We start from the raw sequence: 19853 nt of genomic DNA on the forward strand, positions 1-19853 counted from the left end.
GACTGGTTGGATCTCCTCGCAGTCCAAGGGACTCTCAAGAGTCTTCTCCAACACCACAGTTCAAAAGCATCAATTCTTCTGCACTCAGCTTTCTTTATAGTCCAACTCTTACATCCATACATGACTACTAGAAAAACCATAGCCTTGACTAGATGGACCTTTGTTGGCAAAGTAATGTCTCTGCTTTTTAATATGCTATCTAGGTTGGCCATAACTTTTCTTCCAAGGAATAAGCATCTTTTTATTTCATGACTGCAGTCACCATCTGCAGTGATTTTGGAGCCCCCTAAAATAAAGTCTGTCACTGTTTCCACTGTTTCTCCATCTGTCTGCCATGAAGTGATGGGACCAGATGCCATGATCTTTGTTTTCTGAATGTTGAACTTTAAGCCAACTTTTTCACTCTCCTCTTTGACTTTCATCAAGAGGCTCTTTAGTTCTTCACTTTCTGCCATAAGGGTGGTGTCATCTGCATATCTGAGGTTATTGATATTTCTCCTAGCAATCTTGATTCCCGCTTGTGCTTCATCCAGCCCAGTGTTTCTCATGATGTACTTGGCATATAAGTTAAATAAGCACCGTGACAATCATCGTCATCATAGTCAACAAAAAAGTCCAAAATGCAGTATATGGATGCAATCTCAAAAATGACAGAATTATCTCTGTTTATTTCCAAGGAAAACCATTCAATATCACAGTAATCCAAGTCTTTGCCCCGACCAGTAATGCTGAAGAAGCTGAAATTGAATGGTTCTATGAAGACCTACAAGACCTTCTAGAACTAACACCCAAAAAAATGCCCTTTTCATTATAGGGGACTGGAATGCAAAAGTAGGAAGTCAAGAGATACCTGGAGTAACTGGCAAATTTGGCCTTGGAGTACAGAATGAAGCAGGGAAAAGACTAATAGAGCTTTGCCAAGAGAACGCACTGGTCATAGCAAACACCCTCTTCCAACAACACAAGAGAAGACTCTACACATGGACATCACCAGATGGTCAATACTGAAATCAGATTGATTATATTCTTTGCAGCCAAAGATGGAAAAGCTCTATACAGTCAGCAAAAACAAGACCGGTAGCTGACTGTGGCTCTAATCATGAACTCCTTATTGCCAAATTCAGGCTTAAATTGAAGAAAGTAGGGAAAACCACTAGACCATTCAGGTATGACCTAAATGAAATCCCTCACGATTATACAGTGGAAGTGAGAAATAGATTCAAGGGGTTAGATCTGATAGACAGAGTGCCCGAAGAACTATGGATGGAAGTTCCTGAGATTGTACAGGAGGCAGAGATCAAGCCCATGCCCAAGAAAAAGAAATGCACAAAGGCAAAACTGTTATCTGAGGAGGCCTTACAAATAGCTGTAAAAAGAAGAGAAGCAAAAGGCAAAGGAGTAAAGGAAAGATATACCCATTTGAAGGCAGAGTTCCAAAGAATAGCAAGGAGAGATAAGAAAGCCTTCCTCAGTGATCAATGGACAAGTGCTAGTAGCTTCCTAACTGGTCATCGTGTCTACTTTTTCTTTCTCAAAACCACTCCGTCTAGAGCAACCAAGGATACTTTTTAAAATATGATTTATATTTAAAACTTCTCCATGCCTTTCCATTGAGAACAAAATTCAAAATTGTTTCTGAAGTATGAGGGCCACATATAATTCCATGTGTCCATACTTCCAAACTCACCATATTGTTTTGTTAGTATGCTCCAGACAAACTGGCCTTTTTTCCCCCCTCAAAAAATCTTGGCTCTCCATTTGTTTTCATGTTAATTGTTACTTACAGAATATATTCTTCACTGAAATGTAAGATTCCTGAGAGGAGGAAACATAAGTACCTATGACAGCGCCTATCACATGCATGTTCTTACATAGTTGCTCAGTTCTGTCTGATCTTTGGGACCCAAGAGACCGTAGCCCACCAAGCTCCTCTGTTTATTGAATTTTCCTGGCAAAAATACTGGAGCAGGTTGCCATTTCCTACTCCAGGGATCTTCCCAACCTAGGGATGGTACCCATGTCTCTTGCATCTCCTGCATTGCCAGGTAGATTCTTTACTACTGTACTACCTGGAAAGTCTGTCTAGCACATAGGAGATACTAAATAAAGAAGTATTAAATGAACCTGCTTTCCGTACAGACATCAAATTCTCTCAAAAATTAAAACAAGAATAAACAAAGGAACAGCTAAAGTATTTTCAACAAGTACTGTGTATGCAGGTCAGGAAGCAACAGTTAGAACTGGACACGGAACAACAGACTGGTTCCAAATAGGGAAGGGAGTACGTCAAGGCTGTATATTGTCACCCTGCTTATTTAATGTATATGCAGAGTACATCATGAGAAACGCTGGGCTGGAAGAAACACAAGCTGGAATCAAGACTGCCGGGAGAAATATCAATAACCTCAGATATGCAGATGACACCACCCTTATGGCAGAAAGTGAAGAAGAACTAAAGAGCCTCTTGATGAAAGTGAAAGAGGAGAGTGAAAAAGTTGGCTTAAAGTTCAACATTCAGAAAACTAAGATCATGGCATCCGGTCCCATCACTTCATGGCAAACAGATGGGGAAACAGTGGAAACAGTGTCAGACTTTATTTTTTTGGGCTCCAAAATGACTGCAGATGGTGATTGCAGCCATGAAATTAAAAGATGCTTACTTCTTGGAAGGAAAGTTATGACCAACCTAGATAGCATATTAAAAAGCAGAGACATTACTTTGCCAACAAAGGTCCATGTAGTCAAGGCTATGGTTTTTCCAGTAGTCATGTATGGATGTGAGAGTTGGAGTATAAAGAAAGCTGAGTGCAGAAGAATTGATGCTTTTGAACTGTGGTGTTGGAGAAGACTCTTGAGAGTCCCTTTGACTGCAAGAAGATGCAACCAGTCCATCCTAAAGGAAATCAGTCCTGAATATTCATTGAATGGACTGATGCTGAAGCTGCAACTCCAATACTTTGGCCACCTGATGCGAAGAGCTGACTCATTTGAAAAGACCTTGATGCTGGGAAAGATTGAGGGCAGGAGGAGAAGGGGACGACAGAGGATGAGATGGTTGGATGGCATCACTGACTCAATGGACATGGGTTTGGGTGGACTCTGGGAGTTGGTGATGGACAGGGAGGTCTGGCATGCTGTGGTTCATGGGGTCGCAAAGAGTGAGACATGGCTGAGCGACCGAACTGAACTGAACTGTATGTTAATTTATCATTTTTTCAAAAGTCCCAAATACATTTAATGCCTGTAATTCTGGCATTGTACTAGGGTTAACGGTCTTTATTGTATTGATTTGTATCTGAAAATATGTTAATTTTGTGTTCCTCTCTTATTCATATATAAATGGTAACCCCTCAATAAAAAAAATACATAGAAACGTTATAGGAGAGATCTATCTCATAAAGAGGAAATGAGTCAAGACTTCCATGAGAAAGCTCTACACTATACGATGATGACAATAAAGTTAGAATAAGTGGAACTCTGGGAAACCTTTTATTTGAGCATGTCTTAAGTTTATGTAACTCTATGAATTAATATTTTCTTTTGAGATTTATTTTCTGCTAAGTTTTCACAGTTTTAAACTTCTTAAAAACTTGGAGTTACCATTATATTATGAACTTGGATAAGGCTATTTGCTTTCTCCTAAGAAAAATCATGACATATCTCCAGGGGTAAGTGTTACTTAGATTTAAAATTCATTTTTCAACAAGCTGGAGCACAGCTGAGAGAGGAAAAGAGAGAAGCTGTGATGAAAAAATGTGTGTCATTTTGCCATGCCCTAGAAAATAATTCTATAACAGTTCTATAGTGGAAGAATTTGGATGTCATGTAACAAAGATTGCCACCCCCCCAAAAAAAATGTCAGTAGAGTGATTAACCATTGCCAGGAGGAAAGGTGTGTTCTTAAGATACAGATTAGGTGATCATACTTGTCTTGGATTAACAATCTAAGTTAACCAAATCTTGTACTTTTCTCATTTTTTTTCCTTTATGCTCTAGGAGAATACCAAAATTCTCTCTCTCTATCTGTGTGTATGCATATACATAAATTCCCCGACATTCAAGGGCTCCCCACATGTCTGTAGTGGTAAAGAACCCACCTACCAATGCAGGAGACATGAGACATGGGTTTGATCCCTGGGTCAGGGAAGATCCCCTGGAGGAGGGCATGGCAACCCCCTCCAGTGTTCTTGCTGGAGAAACCCTCAGACAGAGGAGCCTGGTGGGCTCTGGTCCATAGGGTTGCAAAGAGTCAGACACAACTTAAGCAACTGAGTACACATGCACGCAACCCTACATATGAACCTCCAAGTTGCAAACTTTCAAAGATGTGAACGTGTTACAACCCTAACATTATTGGAACACTTTTTCAAGAGGGTAGATAGAATTGAGTCCAACAAGGAACCAGAACCTGCCATCAACACCAGGCATGAGTGAAATTGCAGCTTGTCCTCCATTTCCTATTGCTGACCATCCTTTAGATCTACCGTCTCCCACCTCCTCTTCTTCCTCCAGTCAGTAACTCTTCTTGTCGTCTACTCAATGCCAGTCCCTGTATGCCAGCTGTTGTACTGTACTACTGTAGTTTACAAGGTATTGTACTATAAGATTAAAAATATTTATTTTTTGTTTTTTATGTACTGTTTGTGTGAAAAGTATTATAAATATCTTTACAGGGCAGAATTATATAGCCGATTGAGTTAGTTGGGTACCTAGGCTAACTTTGTTGCACTTAAACGAACAAATTGGACTTAGGAATGTGCTCTCAGAATGAACTTGTTCATATATATGGGACTTATTCCAGACACACATACATATATACATACATACATACACATGTATAAATAAATAAGAAGGGAACATTTCCAAGCATCTCTGGCAATTGTGTTGGGCCAGATGACTAGTCCCGACCACTGGGTTGTAGTGGAATTAACATATATCACTTCTGGACCAAGCAAATGAGAGCGGATTTGAATTCTCTATTCATTATCTTGCCTTGTTGCAGTGATATAGAAGCCAAGCGCTTCAGATGGCATAGTTAAAAATAAAAGCCAGCTGGACTACTGAGTCACCATTTGGAAGGTGACAGCTCTGAATTAGCACAGTGTGAGTAAGAAACTAGATTTTATGTATTAAGCCACTGAGATTTGGGAAATTGTTGATTATTGCAGCATAATTCTATCAGTCAAGAACTTGCTAGAAAGCCATTCAGATTGTTTGAACTGAGTGCATTTAATGCAGGAAATTGATTGCATTGATGATGTAAGAATAGACAAAACCAGGGACAGTAAGGCAACCTCAAGATTAGCAGGAAGAAGCTGCTACCCTTGGAATAGAGGGTAGAAGATCAATGGGAGAAGATGGTATTCATCCAGAAGTCAAGACCATACGATGAGAGCTAGGGCCACAGGGAGGACTGCATGACACAAATGGGAAAAACAAAGGGAGGGGCTGTCTAACGGTGTCATGCTAGAAAGAAATGCAATAAAGAGCAAAGGCGAAAGGGTACCCACCCATTCTTTCCTTCTTTTCTTCCTAATCTTATGTCAGGCCTACCCAGTGGTGCTTTTATGAAGAACCCAGAGGTGAAGGGAACTAAGGAATGTAGTTCATGTAGTTCCTGCATTGCAGAACAAAGTGAGGGAGAGGCAGATGAATCTTGAAGCAAATTGGCTATCAGCTGGCACAATAGCCTAGACTATTCTAGCTAGTAGACTCTACGGGAGAGAGAACAAAGACTGTGTACTTCTCAAGTCTGAACAATTCATCCCTCTTTTTTGTCAAAATGAGAAGGCCAGGGCCAGTGCTGAAACCCAATACTCTCTTCCCTTGATTGGAACAAATTCCTGGAGGAGAAGGGAAGCAGAATGAGATGGGAAGCTGGAATGAGAAGGAGGGAATAGAATAATGTCAAACTCCTCCTAGAGGCCAATATCTTCTCCAGCATTCATTTCTCTCTTCTAATCCAATGGGCCGAAAAGCAAAACATCAGTAAACTAGGGATGCTGATACTGCTCTTGAGGGAGAAGATGATCAGAGAACTAGAAAACCAGGGTTTGAAGGAATGTGGGACTGCATCCTGTGGCAGAGACTTGGTTTGAACCCAATTTTGTTCAGATTGACTTTGACTCTAGCCACATTCTTAGCTGGCTGGAAGCAAGTTGAGGCTTTGTCACTACTCACTAGTCAAATTAGGAAAACTGTTTAAAGGGAGCTAATAGCTGGAGACTGGGCATTTTTTATTCTTCTCCTCTTCCTCTTTTCATTATTTGAAACACTGAATTGAGGCCTGGAGCTCCAGTGGCCCTTTTTAACCTTGAAGTGAATCTCAAGTATATGGGTGTTAAATTGTTTGACCACAGATCCAAAAGAGATAAGAAACCTGGGTGCCTGATCCATAAGGAGCCACCAAAACTACCCTGGACAATGTTCCATGGAAGTCTGTTACATGGGCAATAGGTAAAAATGTTGTGGCTCTCACTACCTTAGCATTATTTGTTGAGTACCAAATAAAAAATAGAAATAAATATTAATATGTCTAGATTAATCATTCCTGATTTGTCCTCCCCATCCTCAACAGCTCCTATGCTTCTTCCTGATTCTCAGAAGAAAAAGCATATTTCAAGGGAGGCACTTTTTCCTCAGTGTGGCTGAACCCACCAAAGAAGTGTCTGAAAACGCAAATGGAGGGATTACCGCATGCGTTGTATGGAATCCCTAACAGAAAAGCGTGAAGCAGGGTTGGCTTTAGTTATCCCATGATCAAGTCATGCATGTGAATACGATGTTTTCTTTTCTCATCTCTTTCTGACCACCCTTTGTAAGAGTTCAGACACGAAGGTTTATTGAGGGGACTGACCGGAGACGGGATGGATGTTTCAGAGATCTTTTAAGCAGGCTACAAGAATCCCCTAGTTCAGTCCTACCACAAATCCACCGTTGATCCTGGAGGTAGGCTTACAGCTGGCAAAGGAAAGGAAATACAGAGTTCACGGTAAGGTGAGGGGGCTCATGGCCAAGAACTCGCATACGTAGAGACTGCTTATGGCCTTCCCCAGCCCAGATGCAAGTTCACTGCTTTTACCATTTAGAGTTCCCAAGAGAGCCTGTCTGGAAGGAGAAATAAATCCCTCTCCCCACTCACACCAGACCCGGCCTGCTGCATATGGGCTATTACTCAGCGGGCGCAGCTGCACTTGCAGTTTTGTATAAACATCCGAGGCCTTTCCTAACGCCCGAGTCTCACTCTTTCTTTTGGAGAGCTTTCCTCCTAATTTCAAGTTCCCTGCACATATATGAGCTGCAGAAACGGAGCCAGATGTAAATCATGTTAAAGGGTGAACAGAGACGGTCTTTGGGCCAGGACCCAGCGTCTCAAGCACTTGAATTGTTCCTTCAGCCCACACTGCCCCCACCCCTGCCATGTGCCTGGAGATGTGGGCACAGAGGGCACTGCCAGACTAATGCACAGTCTTCATCATTAGGTGGCTTTTGCCCAGAATCCCAGTGTAATATCACCTCCTCTGGCAGTTACCAAATGAAACAGCCCCAGACCTGTCTCACCTGCCAAATGCGTGGGAGCACATTTCGCCCTTACTGACTTGGGGTTTAACTCCACACCCACAACTCTCCACCCATTAGGACTGAGGCCAAATCACATTTCCTGCCTTTAACAATGACCCGTTCTTGATGGAAGAAGGATGAGTGAGGAGGACACAGGAGTTGGTCCTGTTTGGTTGGTGGATGTGGAAGAAACAGGACAGGAGTGTTAGCTTCCTATGAGAGGCCAGGTGCTCATGCTATTTCTATTCCCTTGTTCCCTGATGGCTCAGTGGGAGCAGGTAAAGAATCCACCAGCAATGCAGGAGACACAGGAGACATGGGTTCAATCCCTGGGTGGGGGAAGATCCACCAGAGGAGGAAATGGCAACCCATACAAATATTCTTGCTGGAAAATTCCATGGACAGAGGTGACTGGCAAGCTGGGATCACAAAGAGTTGGACACAACTGAGCATACAAGCAAAATGTTGACATATAAATGCTATGCACATTTCAGCAGAAAAACTGTTTTTTGCCTGCACGATATCCATTCTTTCTATTACTGGTTCTAGCTCCCTACTTTTCCTTACTCTTTCTAATTTTATGTTATCCCTCCTCCTTTGTTTGCAGATGGATGAACAGTTCCAGGCCTGGATAATCAGAGTACTCCATTCCTCCAGCCACAACAATTCAGAGTTGGCAAAGAGGTTCAGTGAAGCCAGTGAGACTCAACTTTGGAACTTTCATTAAGAGCTCTTGAGAAAGAAGTCATACCTTCAACTAGACTTTCTGGAACCACTGGCAGCCCTTCTGTCATGGACAAAAATCTGCCCGAGAATAGAGCCAATGCAGAAGGAAAAGGCATTATCTCTAGATTTCTCAATTTAACGAGGAAACCATTTTTCTTTTCTTTCTTCTTTTTTTCCCTTTCTTCCTTCCCTCCCACTTTTTGTTTTTTGCTCTTAGGTTACATTTGTATCACTCTTGTCAAATAGAAGTTTACTACACATGTTTACCAGGCGAGCTACCTATTTCATTTGTATGTTAACTACATGTGTCTGGAAAATGCTGTGCATATTTTATTCCTAAATGCTATTTTGGGGACTCTATGGGTCATGTTGGGCACACATCCCAGATTCCAGTCTCAGCAATCAAGGTTGTTGTGAAGAGCTCTCCTAAACAGGGGACTGCAGCTTTAGAGCGGCATGAGTTGGTTTCAAGAGATTTTTCCCTAGGTCCCTTTGTCATTGTCACCATTCCTCTAAAATGATAATACTTTTGTTAACTACTTTCTACCCTCGTGGCTCAGATGGTAAAGAATCTGCCTGTCATGTAGGAGACCCAGCTTCGATCCCTGGGTCTGGAAGATCCCCAGGAGGAGAAAATGGCAACCCAATCCCATGGACAGAGGAGCCTGGCAGGCTACAGTCACAGAGTTGGACACGACTGAGCAACTAACACTTTCAGTTTTCTTTACTCTTTGAGATCTTCTCTTCTATCAGACAGCAAAACTATCTGTGTGTTTCATTCACTAGCTGACTTTGTTCAGTATGGCCCAAGAGGATGGTGTTGCTGCCATTAGTGATACAGCCTTGAGAAAATGTTCCAGATGGTCTCTGCACCCCTTATTTTGCTGTTAAATTCCATTCTCTCATTGATTACAGTTTATATTATCCACTCTGTAGAAAGCTTGAGATGCACGGACAAAGCATAAGTATCTATATTGCTCTTTTCATGCTACTGAGCTTAGAGGTGGCAGGGTATCTAACCATAACTTAATAGAATGCACACTAGTGAGATGCTGAATATTGATGGTGAAAGAGGAGCCTTAAATAGGCTTGAAGCTTATCAGTGAGTTGGAACCAAGAACTTCAACTTGTAGATGCATTGAGTCTCATTATTTGTGAGTCTTAGCTTGGCAAACTGAAGGGTTTATAGATTCATTGTTTCCTGAAAGAAATGCTCTCCCAAAGTTAATCATGAAACTTCTGTAACAACTTAAAAATTGTTTCCTTAGTCACATGGACAAAGTAATGTCAAGCATGAAGTCTTCATCTTAAGCTTTCATGACTCTCTTTTACCTCCAGAATATTCTACTTGCCGGGAGATTTGCTACACTCTGTTTTCTTTGTTTGAAGAATCTTCCATGCCTTGATTTTAGGACTAAATGTTGCTACAGTTACTCTAATTACAGATCAGAACCCCCCTTTCATTTTACAGAAAAGCTTCCCCTACAGACTATACTGGACTTCCCAGGGGGCTCAGTGATAAAGAATCTGCCTGCTAATGGAGAAGATGCAGGAAACGTGGGTTTGATCCCTGGGTTGGGAAGATCCCCTGGAGAAGGAAATGGAAACCTACTTCAGTATTCTTGCCTGGAGAATCCCATGGACAGAGGGGCCTGGCAGGATATACTCCATGAGGTTGCAAAGAGTCAGACGTAACTGAGCGACTGAGCACGCACGCATGCACAGACTACCCTAAGTTTGCAGTAGGATACTAGCCTAGGCTATAGAATTTGCTCGATGGTGAACAATATGGAAAAACACTGGGCTTTGGGATTAGGCTGGTGGCCTCACACTCCAAAACCCTGAAAGAATGACCAAAGTTCTCTCTCAACTCTCAGAGAAGCCTGGATTTATCATAGGCTTAATTATTAGTTTCTAATTTCTCTGTTTCCCAGATACTTCTTTGGGGAGTTTAGACTTCATCAGCTTAGAAAAATCACACAAAGTAGCATACGGTTTTTCTATCCTCCCACATATTTGCTCCTATGCTTCATACATAAGGCTTCAGCATCGCCTGAAGTAGGCCCTCATTGCTGAATAAAGATGACCCGAAACTTGCGGTTTTGTAGACATTTGCATTCCTTATGTGAACCAGTGCTCTAACAATTTAGATTCTATCCTGATGTATTATGTTCTGTTACCACCCATGTAGAGGGACAAGAGAGCTGGCACCACACATTATTCTAGAACTATTAAGAAATGCACGTTCAGTCTCATCCTCTGCGAAGCAACAAAAATATTTTAAAAAATCAGGACAAGTACTGTTCTGCCTGTGAAAGCTAATAGTATGATTTTTTCATGTATTTCTATAGGTAGTTTATTATGTAAACTACGTAAGCGTTTAGCACTAGTGGTAAAGAACTCCCTACCAATGTTGGTGGGCTTGATCCCTGGGTTGGGAAGATCCCCTGGAGGAGGGCACGGCAACCCACTGCAGTATTCTTGCCTGGAGAATCCCATGAACAGAGGAGCTACAGTTCATGGGGTCGCAAAGAATCGGACACAAAGAAGCAACTTAGCAGGCACACACATGTAAGATTAGCATGTTTCTCTTTTATCAGCAAAATCTGACCTTCAGGATCCATTCTCTTATCTCTGAGTTTTATCATTAAGATCACATAGCATCCTTCCATTTTTTTTAACGTGACTTTGGGAAACTCTTTGTTCCCACGATGTCAAATGTCTGAGCTTATGACTATTTGCCCAATCACTTATCATGACCAATGACTAGACACTATGCTTAAGTATGAGATAGACAAATCTTTCAGGCTAACTTTCTCCAACTGTTAACTGCTTAAAGCCTCTGCTCTGATATTACTTCCTGATAATTATTGTCCATTTAGTAGAATCCTGCTGCTTCAAACACTTGTGCCCACCAACTGCTTACTCAGATTCTGAAACTTGACTCAACCCACCCCCTTGCCCCCCCTGGGGAGGTCCTAGGAGCTTCTGCTAAACAGGGGACTGAGATCATCATTGTGTATGAGATGCTGCTACAAAAAACAAGAGAGTTGCATATCCCCAGAAATGCAGGGCTTTCCTGTCCCTTCCATGTCTGAGGGGATCACGTCGCTCCTGAAAGATGTGCTAACTACTAACCCACAGGGCTCATCTGAGACTTTTGAGTGTAAGTGTTAGTTGCTCAGTTGTGTCCCACTCTTTTTGACTCCATGGATTGGAGCCCGCCAGGCTTCTCTGTCCATGGAATTCTCCAGGCAAGAATACTAGAGTGGGTGGCCATTCCCGTCTTCAAGGGATCTTCCCAACCCAGGGATCAAACCTGGGTCTCCCACATGGCAGGCAGATTCTTTACCGTCTGAGCTTGAAACCAAAATGGACTAAGTTACATGCATGGCTTAAAATTCAGGGCAAAGCATCTTGGGTGTTTGAAAACTAGGTCAGTGGGCTCTTTCTGATCTGCATGCGCACGTACTGGATTGGACTCTTCATCTCGGCCCCTGGAATGGACCCTGTGAAGTTGGGAAAAATGCCAGGCTGAAGAGACCTTTGTTATCAAAGATCTCCTCCAAGTCTTGATCTCAATATGTGGGATTATATCAGTGTGAAGTGGAAAGTCTAGTGAAGTCTGAGTGGGAGTTGCATTTGAGCTGAGTCTCCCAAGTTTTTTAGAAACACCTTTTCTCATCATAATTAATCAGTGCTCACAATAGAAAATAGGGGCAGAAAAGGGACCTAAATCTCATTAGGATATGTCTTTGTTTCTCTCACAAGCCTATTTCTTGCTTTCTATAACTCAGCTGGCATCAAAGCGGCAATACTGTGGTGACAGAAATTAATGCCACTGAAAATAATGTGCTCAGGTTAGCATAAATCCATATTTATTTCATGACTTCGATCTTTACACTTGAATGAAAAGATACATATACTGCTCAACAGTGTCATTTAAGTACACTGAATTGTATATCAAAGATATAAGTATTTGCCGGAAAAAGAGCCACCCATTTAGTTAGTACCTATTTCTAGGTGGCACAGTGGTAAAGAATCTTCCTGCCAATACAGGAGCTGCAAGAGATGCAAGTTCGATTCCTGGGCTTGGAAGATCCTCTGGAGTAGGAAATGACAACCCACTCCAGTATGCTTGCCTGGGTAATCCCATGGACAGAGGAGTCTGGTGGGCTACAATCCATGAAGTTGCAAAGAGTTGGACACAACTGAGCGGGATGGGGCTTCCCAGGTGGCTCAGTGGTAAAGAATCCACCTACCAATGCAGGAGACGCAGGAGACATGGATTCGATCCCTGGGTTGGGAAGATCCCCTGGAAAAGGAAATAGCAACCCACTCCAGTATTGTTGCCTGAGAGATCTCATGGACAGAGAAGCCTGGATGGCTACAGTCCATGAGGTCGCAGAAAAGTTGGACATGACTGAGCATACACACCTGCACACACATGGGCTGGGAGACTGATGGAATTAGAGAAAGCAGTTCCTTATAATGAGCCTGATGAGCATTGCTACCATTTCACTGATGAAGATTCAGAGATTTAATATTTCTTTGCCACCACCCTACGACACTGCACTGTTCATCCTACTCAGATTGGCTCATCAAATCATCAGACGTAGAAGTAAAGCATTCCTCACAGAAACAACTGGTCTCAGACTTTGGTTTCCCTTTAAATTTGCTTTCATTCCTTCATTCCACCCATTAAAAAATAATTACTGAGTGCCTCTTATATGGCAGACTTTACTGCAAAAAATGTATAGAAAATTATCTTTAAACTTTGAAGAAGATCAGAATTCCCTGGGATATGTGTTAAAAATGTAAACACCCAGGCTCCAGACCTACTCTATTAGACTTCTGAGGGGAGGAAAGGAGCCCAATCCATTGTTAGTTCAGGTATGGTTAGCAAACTCCTTAGCTGATTGTGTGGTTATTGTTACAGTAATAACATAATCTCTTAAGTATCAGATAAAGATTTTATTAACAAACATTTTGAAATATCATAAGGCAGTTAGTTCTACCACAACTCTGTAAGATGCTACAATATTTAATATCTTATACAATTTTATGCTAGTTTCTCTTTTTGGTGTACTCTTTAGCTTTGATGTGTCAACCTCAAACCTCAAAGCTGGGAGAGAGAAAATCCATGTTACCTGTAATTTAACAAGAATCAGACTTGCATCCAACAAAAGAACACTCTAATTCTTGTGTCTTTAAAAGTTAGTAGCAAAGAATAAATGTTTTGGGGAAAAATATATGTTGATTCAAAATTTTATTCTCAGCTATACTACCTTTTAAATGTAAAAGCATATGTTAGATATATTCAGATATGCAAGGAAAGACATGCTTCCTAGTATCCTTTCTAAAAAAATTACTTCTATAGGTACATAAATATAAAAAAAGAAGTCCTAAAATGGGAAAATATTTCCAAAACACATGGCCAGGCAGGAAATCCTAAGGATCTACCTGAGGAATAGAAGACAGTTACAAATGTGTGGTCATATCTCAGATCCTTATGCTAGGGGACCCAGATTTCCTCTAGCTTTGGATGTACAGGGTCTGTTTACTGGCTTGTATTCAGAAACTGGGTCTGATGTTATGAATTTCCACTATGGTAACTCAAGTCAATTTTTTATTCACTAGACCTAGAGTTTTGTTTTGCTGTTTTGATCATATTCATTAGGGTACATTTTACATGTTTTCCCATACATTTCACTCTTAGGGATTAACTAGCCACAACCACTGTTGTTGTTGACGTTGTGTCTGACTCTTTTCCTACCCCCATGGACTGTAGCCCTCCAGGCTCCTCTGTCCATAGGATTTCCCAGGGAAGAATACAGGAGCTGGTTGCCATTTCCTTCTCCAGGGGATCTTCCCGACCCAGGGGTTGAACATGAGTCTCCTTTGCTGGCAGGCGGATTATTTACCACTAAGTCACCTGGGAAGCCCCTAGGGTTCTTGTGACAAAGAGCAAATCTCCCAAATCTGTCCCCACTACGCTGCCCTAAGTCTCCCTGTTGCCTTTAATAACCTGGGTGTGTGCAGTTTCTCTCACGTCTCTTGCATTGGCAGGTGAATTTTTTTTACCACTGAATCATCAGGGAAGCCCAGCCACAATCATAAATCCTTCTAGATCAGAACCCCCATTTCTTCTTTCTGTTATAGTAATTGTTCCTATCTTCCCTCTGAAGGTTAGAGGCTACTCTCTGGTCTCTGCCTCTGCGGGGTTCTCTTATTTCTACTACAATCAGCAAGTTCAATTCTGTGGCAGCATTTCCCAGCTGTCATCTCCAGCCTTCAGGGGACTGTCACCACCAAGCTCCCCACACCAACAGGTTTCCTAGTGTCTCCAGGAGGGAAGTCTCCTCTGAATTCCCTCAATGGATTTAGTTGGCGGTTGTTGAACAGGCTGCATATAATTGATCCACTTTAAGATTCCCATCTCCCTGAGCCTCTGAATTTAGTCCTTTAATATATGCCAGGGAAGTTCCAGTATTTCAGGCACATTGAATAGAGACCATTATTGAGACGAGGCTTCAATTAATCAACCAGTCACTGTGTGTTACTCAAAATTGATGCATTAAAACCAGAATCACAGGAATTCCCTGGTGGTCCAGTGGTTAGGACTCCCTGCTCTCATTGCCAAGGGCCTGGCTTGGATCACTGGTTAGAAAACTAAGATCCCCACTTGTGGCATATGGTGGCCTGTCCCTCTCCCCCCAAAAAAGAGAAAAGAAAAAAAACAAAACAAAACTTAGAATCACAATGAGAGCAACAATGGCTTAATTCAAACAACTCTAACCTTATCTTCCATCATATCTGACCACCATCTTCAGAAATCATTTACATTTGTATTCCCCAGGTTTTTATTGAAATATCATAGGAAAGTCTTATAAGCTCTTTGGCATATTCACTATCATTTTCCTAAGTGGCATCCAGGACAAATCTTTTCTCCATCTGGGATACTTTGAGGTCTGATCTTTTACAAACCTGAAAACAGTGAGAAGTGGTGTACCCTGAATAAGAACAAAGGAAGGATAAGAAGCCTCCTCTCGGAACAATGAAAGAAAGACATGTGAGGAGGTGCTGCTTCTGACAGGGGTGGCTTACAGGCATTTGGGAGAGAATGGTTGTCAGACTTATCTATGTTTGCCCAAGTATCCCCACTCCAGGTCTAAGGGTCCCATTCCTTTCTGACCAGTGCTTACCCTTGGTATGGAAGACTTGGAGAGTCAGGCATTTAGCTATTTTGTAATTTTGAAGATTATATAATTGGATTTGGAGTTTTATCTTTAGCCATGGTAGCAGGCAGAACAATGACCCCCAAGATGTTCGTGGTCAAGTTGTCAGAAGTTGTGAATTTCTTATCTTACCTGGCAAAAGGACTTTAGAGACATGATAATGATCTTGAGAAGTAGAGATCATTCAGGACTATCCAGATAGACCACTCTAATCACATGTAATCACAGGAGTCCTTATAAGTGAAAGGGGAAAGCCTAGAAGTCAAGGTCAGAGTCAGAGAGATTGGAGAGACTACTGACTGGGTATCAAGAAGAAGAAAGTGGGCATGTTCCAGAAATACAAGTGGTCTCTAGAAGCTAGAAAACCACCCTGAAGAAAAATAAATGTAAAAAAGGCAAAATGGTTGTCTGAGGAGGCCTTGACAAATAGCTGAGAAAAGAAGAGAAGCAAAAGGCAAAGGAAAAAAAGAAATATATACCCATCTGAATAGAGTTCCAAAGAATAGCAAGGAGAGATAACAAAGCCTTCCTAAGTGATCAACGAAAAGAAATAGAGAAAACAATAGAATGGGAAAGACTAGAGATCTCTTCAAGAAAATGAGAGATACCAAGGGGACTTTCATGTAAAGATGGGCTCGATAAAGGACAGAAATGGTATGGACCTAACAGAAGGAGAAGATATTAATGAGAGGTGGCAAGAATACACAGAATTATACAAAAAAGATCTTAATGACCTGGATAAGCACAATGGTGTGATCATTCACCTAGGGCCAGACATCCTGGATGCAAAGTCAAGTGGGCCTTAGGAAGTATCAATGGAATTACAGCTGAGCTATTTCAAATCCTAAAAGATGATGCTGTGAAAGTGCTGCATTCAATATGTCAGCAAATTTGGAAAACTCAGCAGTGGCCACAGGACTGGAAAAGGTCAGTTTTCATTCTAATCCCAAAGAAGAGTAATGCCAAAGAATGTTCAAACTGCTGCACAATTTGACTCATCTCACACACTAGTAAAGTAATGCTCAAAATTCTCCAAGCCAGGCTTCAACAATACGCAAACCATGAATTTCCAGATGTTCAAGCTGGATGTAGAAAAGGCAGAGGAACCAGAGATCAAATTGCCAACATCCGTTGGATCATAGAAAAAGCTAGAGAATTCCAGGAAAACATCTACTTCTGCTTCCTTGACTATGCTAAAGCCTTTGACTGTGTGGGTCACTACATACTGTGGAAAATTCTTAGAGAGATGGTAATACCAGACCACCTTACGTGACTCCTGAGAAACCTGTATGCAAGTCAAGAAGCAACAGTTAGAACTGGACATGGAACAATGGACTAGTTCCAAATTGGGAAAGGAGTACATCAAGGCTGTATATTGTCACCCTGCTTATTAACATATATGCAGAGTACATCATGCACAATGCCAGACTGGATGGAGCACAAGTGTATCATAAATATTTGCGTGTATTTCATTGTTTCTTTTAGGTAAATCCTCACAGTTGTTTTTAATCTCCAAGTCGCCAATTCCTTATGATCATTACCCACTGGTTTAAAATAACAAGTGTTTTCCCTCTCTGTTTCCCCTGCCTCCACTTCACAAAGCTGCCTTTTCTACTTGCCCCCAACCCCGATGTCTTCCAAGGACCTTGGGGTCAGTATCTTCTCTGGGCATCTCACCTCACTGTTCTTCCTGGCCTTTTTCACAACACTGGCCAGGCTCTCGCACCTGGTCTGGTCTCATGGCCCGTACTGGCCTGGGTTGCCCTGACTGTCTTGTCTCAAATGTTTTCTCAGGAAAAGCAGTCTCTTTAGAGTTTTTCTTATACGGCTTCTGTCTTTCAAAGCAGTATGAAAACACTTCTGGGCATAGTGCCAGTAAGAAGTGTGTCACATAGACAAACCAGACCTCCCCACCCCCCACTTCCTCCCAATTCTCATTTTTCCCTTCCAAATACTTCCTGCTTTTCTGTAGCTATGAGACAAGAGACAAAACTCTCCTGTTTAGTATGCAAGAGCTAAGTTCACAATCAGATGGCTGTTTCGCCTGTAAGTACATTTTATTCACCCCCTGAAATTCTTCCTTGCCATCAGCATTTAAGTTAAAAATCACATTGGAGAAAAAAACCACTTATGTATGCAACACCTAAAAGTTATTCACAGCAGAGCTGATCTTTCAAATGACAAAAAATTGAAGATAGTGGTAATTCTGTTACATTCTACTTCTTGGGTTTCAACCTCCAAAGCACAGTCTTTCAGCAATTTTTATTGCTATTTTTCATGTAATCAAGCATGAGAAGAAATGCATCGGAAATCTAGGGCCTGGATAATTAAGCACCTCCTTGCATGTTCTACGGATTCTATGGGAGCAGAAAAGACTTACTTATATTGATGGATCATCCTCCCTTAAGACCCAGGAAAGCACTCTATGTGCCTGGGGGTTACCACTGGAGTAGGGAGGACCTGCCTTCAACACCTGGAGGCCTTGCTGGGCAAGTGGTGCGGTGACCTCTGGTGGAGCAGAGGGCCAAAGAGCCATTATGCTCTGCAAGGGACAGCTGGGCCGGAACTCTTGAGGGCTTTTATTTGTGAATTCCTTAAGAAGCACATCCTGCAATAAAAATTTACCAAGGCCACTGAGGATGTATCCTATTGTATGTTTATTTCAAATTTATATAAACACCCCTGACCTCATGTTTTTCTGACTCATTGCAGCAGTTTTTTTTTTCCCATGTGTGGAGGAATTTGTATATTTGTTTTGGAATCTTAACAAATGTTAATTAATTTTCTTTACCTTTTATAGCTCTACTTTCAAAGAGGAAAGTAGAACTGATGGGAGGGTATGTATTATTATGAGTTTAGATTAACAATATCAATCTGAGTGGATAAAATAGTGAATGACTAAGAAACGTACCAATTCCAGTCACTGTTGAAGCTTTTACTAGCTACGTGATATGTGACTGCTTACTCTCACTTTCCTCATTTGTAAAGTTGGAATGATAATAATCACTTGCCTCATAGGATTGCAGTAGTGATTCCTAGCAATAATGCTCTAAAATTCTTAGTTTAGTAGCTGGTACATAGTCATCTGAGAAAAATATTACTATATTTAGTTTTTCATTATTATACTTTCACAATTATACTGTGATTAGACTTGTGCATATCACTGTGTTGACCAGTATTCTACCCACAAGGTTGTATAAATTTCTTCCAGTTATGTGTTTACTTCATTACTTTCCTGATTTCCAAGAGTAACAACACTAATACTGTTTTTCACTTTATAGTACATTTTCATATTTTATTTCATCCTCATTACAACTAAGTGAGCCAGATATTATAAGTTCTACTTGTCTTTAATAAAAAAGTTTAAGTGGTTTACAAAAGTTCATTCACATATTTATTCATATATTTTAAGCTTCTATTATTAATATCTTCAGTACTATTTTATCTCTTTGCCCAAAATTACAAGTAAGGAAGTGGCAACACTGATATTCAAGACTATTCCTCTGATTCCAAATCTCATACAGTCCATTACCTGTTGACTACTTGTCAACCACCTGTACCATGAACATGTGAAGTAATCACAACTTATTTACTAAGTTTAGGGTAGATTGCTCATAAACTCTCCCAAAATGGTAAGAGTGACTGTTAGTCACTCAGTTGTGTTTGACTCTTTGAGATTCCATGGACATGTGGGCTCCTCTGTCCTGGAATTCTCCAGGCAAGAATATTGGAGTGGGTTGCTTTTCCTTTCTCTAGGGGATCTTCTCAACCCAGGGTGGAACCTAGGTCTCCTGCACTGCAGGCAGATTCTTTACCATCTGAGCCATTAGAGAAGCTAAAAACTGGTAAGAAGTTCACACTTTTAAAAGATCTCCCAACATGATTTCACAACTTTCCTAGGTTCAACGTTTTTATAAAATGATTTAAAACTCTATGACAGAAAATTGTAGTTAGATTAAACAAAGTCCCTCATGCTTTAGTTTGAGTGAATATGTTGCATGCCAGATACAGAGACAAATAAAGCAACTGGGATAGAAAAGTCTGGGCTATGGAAAATGTGTTGTTATTTTAGACCTGAAGAAAATGCGGCCTGGAACCATGCAGGCATCTGAGAAAAGAACAGTACTGGTTGATGAAACAGCAAATGTAAAAACTTCTGGGGATGTTTGAGAGACAGTGAGAAGAGCAGTGTGTCAGAAGCAGAATGGGCAGGAGAAAGTTCTAGATCAGTTCAGAGAGCCAAGAGGGAGGAGGAGACTTTGTGGGGTCTTGGGCCCATAGTGAGGATTTTGTCTTTCAGTCTAAGATGTGAAGGCATGGACGGTTCGG

At 41.3% G+C, this 19853-nt stretch overlaps 1 long non-coding RNA gene across 1 annotated transcript; it reads left to right on the plus strand.

The window, feature by feature from the left end:
- The first annotated feature begins 2881 nt into the window (after positions 1 to 2881).
- LOC145529449 (uncharacterized) lies at positions 2882 to 8552 on the plus strand. Its single transcript, XR_014071241.1, has 2 exons — positions 2882 to 4590; positions 6578 to 8552. It is a non-coding gene; the product is annotated as an uncharacterized LOC145529449 (long non-coding RNA).
- Positions 8553 to 19853: the final 11301 nt, after the last annotated feature.

Source organism: Giraffa tippelskirchi, chromosome 12 (assembly GCF_054371585.1).
Source record: "Giraffa tippelskirchi isolate mGirTip1 chromosome 12, T2T-mGirTip1v1.2.pri, whole genome shotgun sequence".
In the NCBI taxonomy this organism is placed as follows: Eukaryota; Metazoa; Chordata; class Mammalia; order Artiodactyla; family Giraffidae; genus Giraffa; species Giraffa tippelskirchi.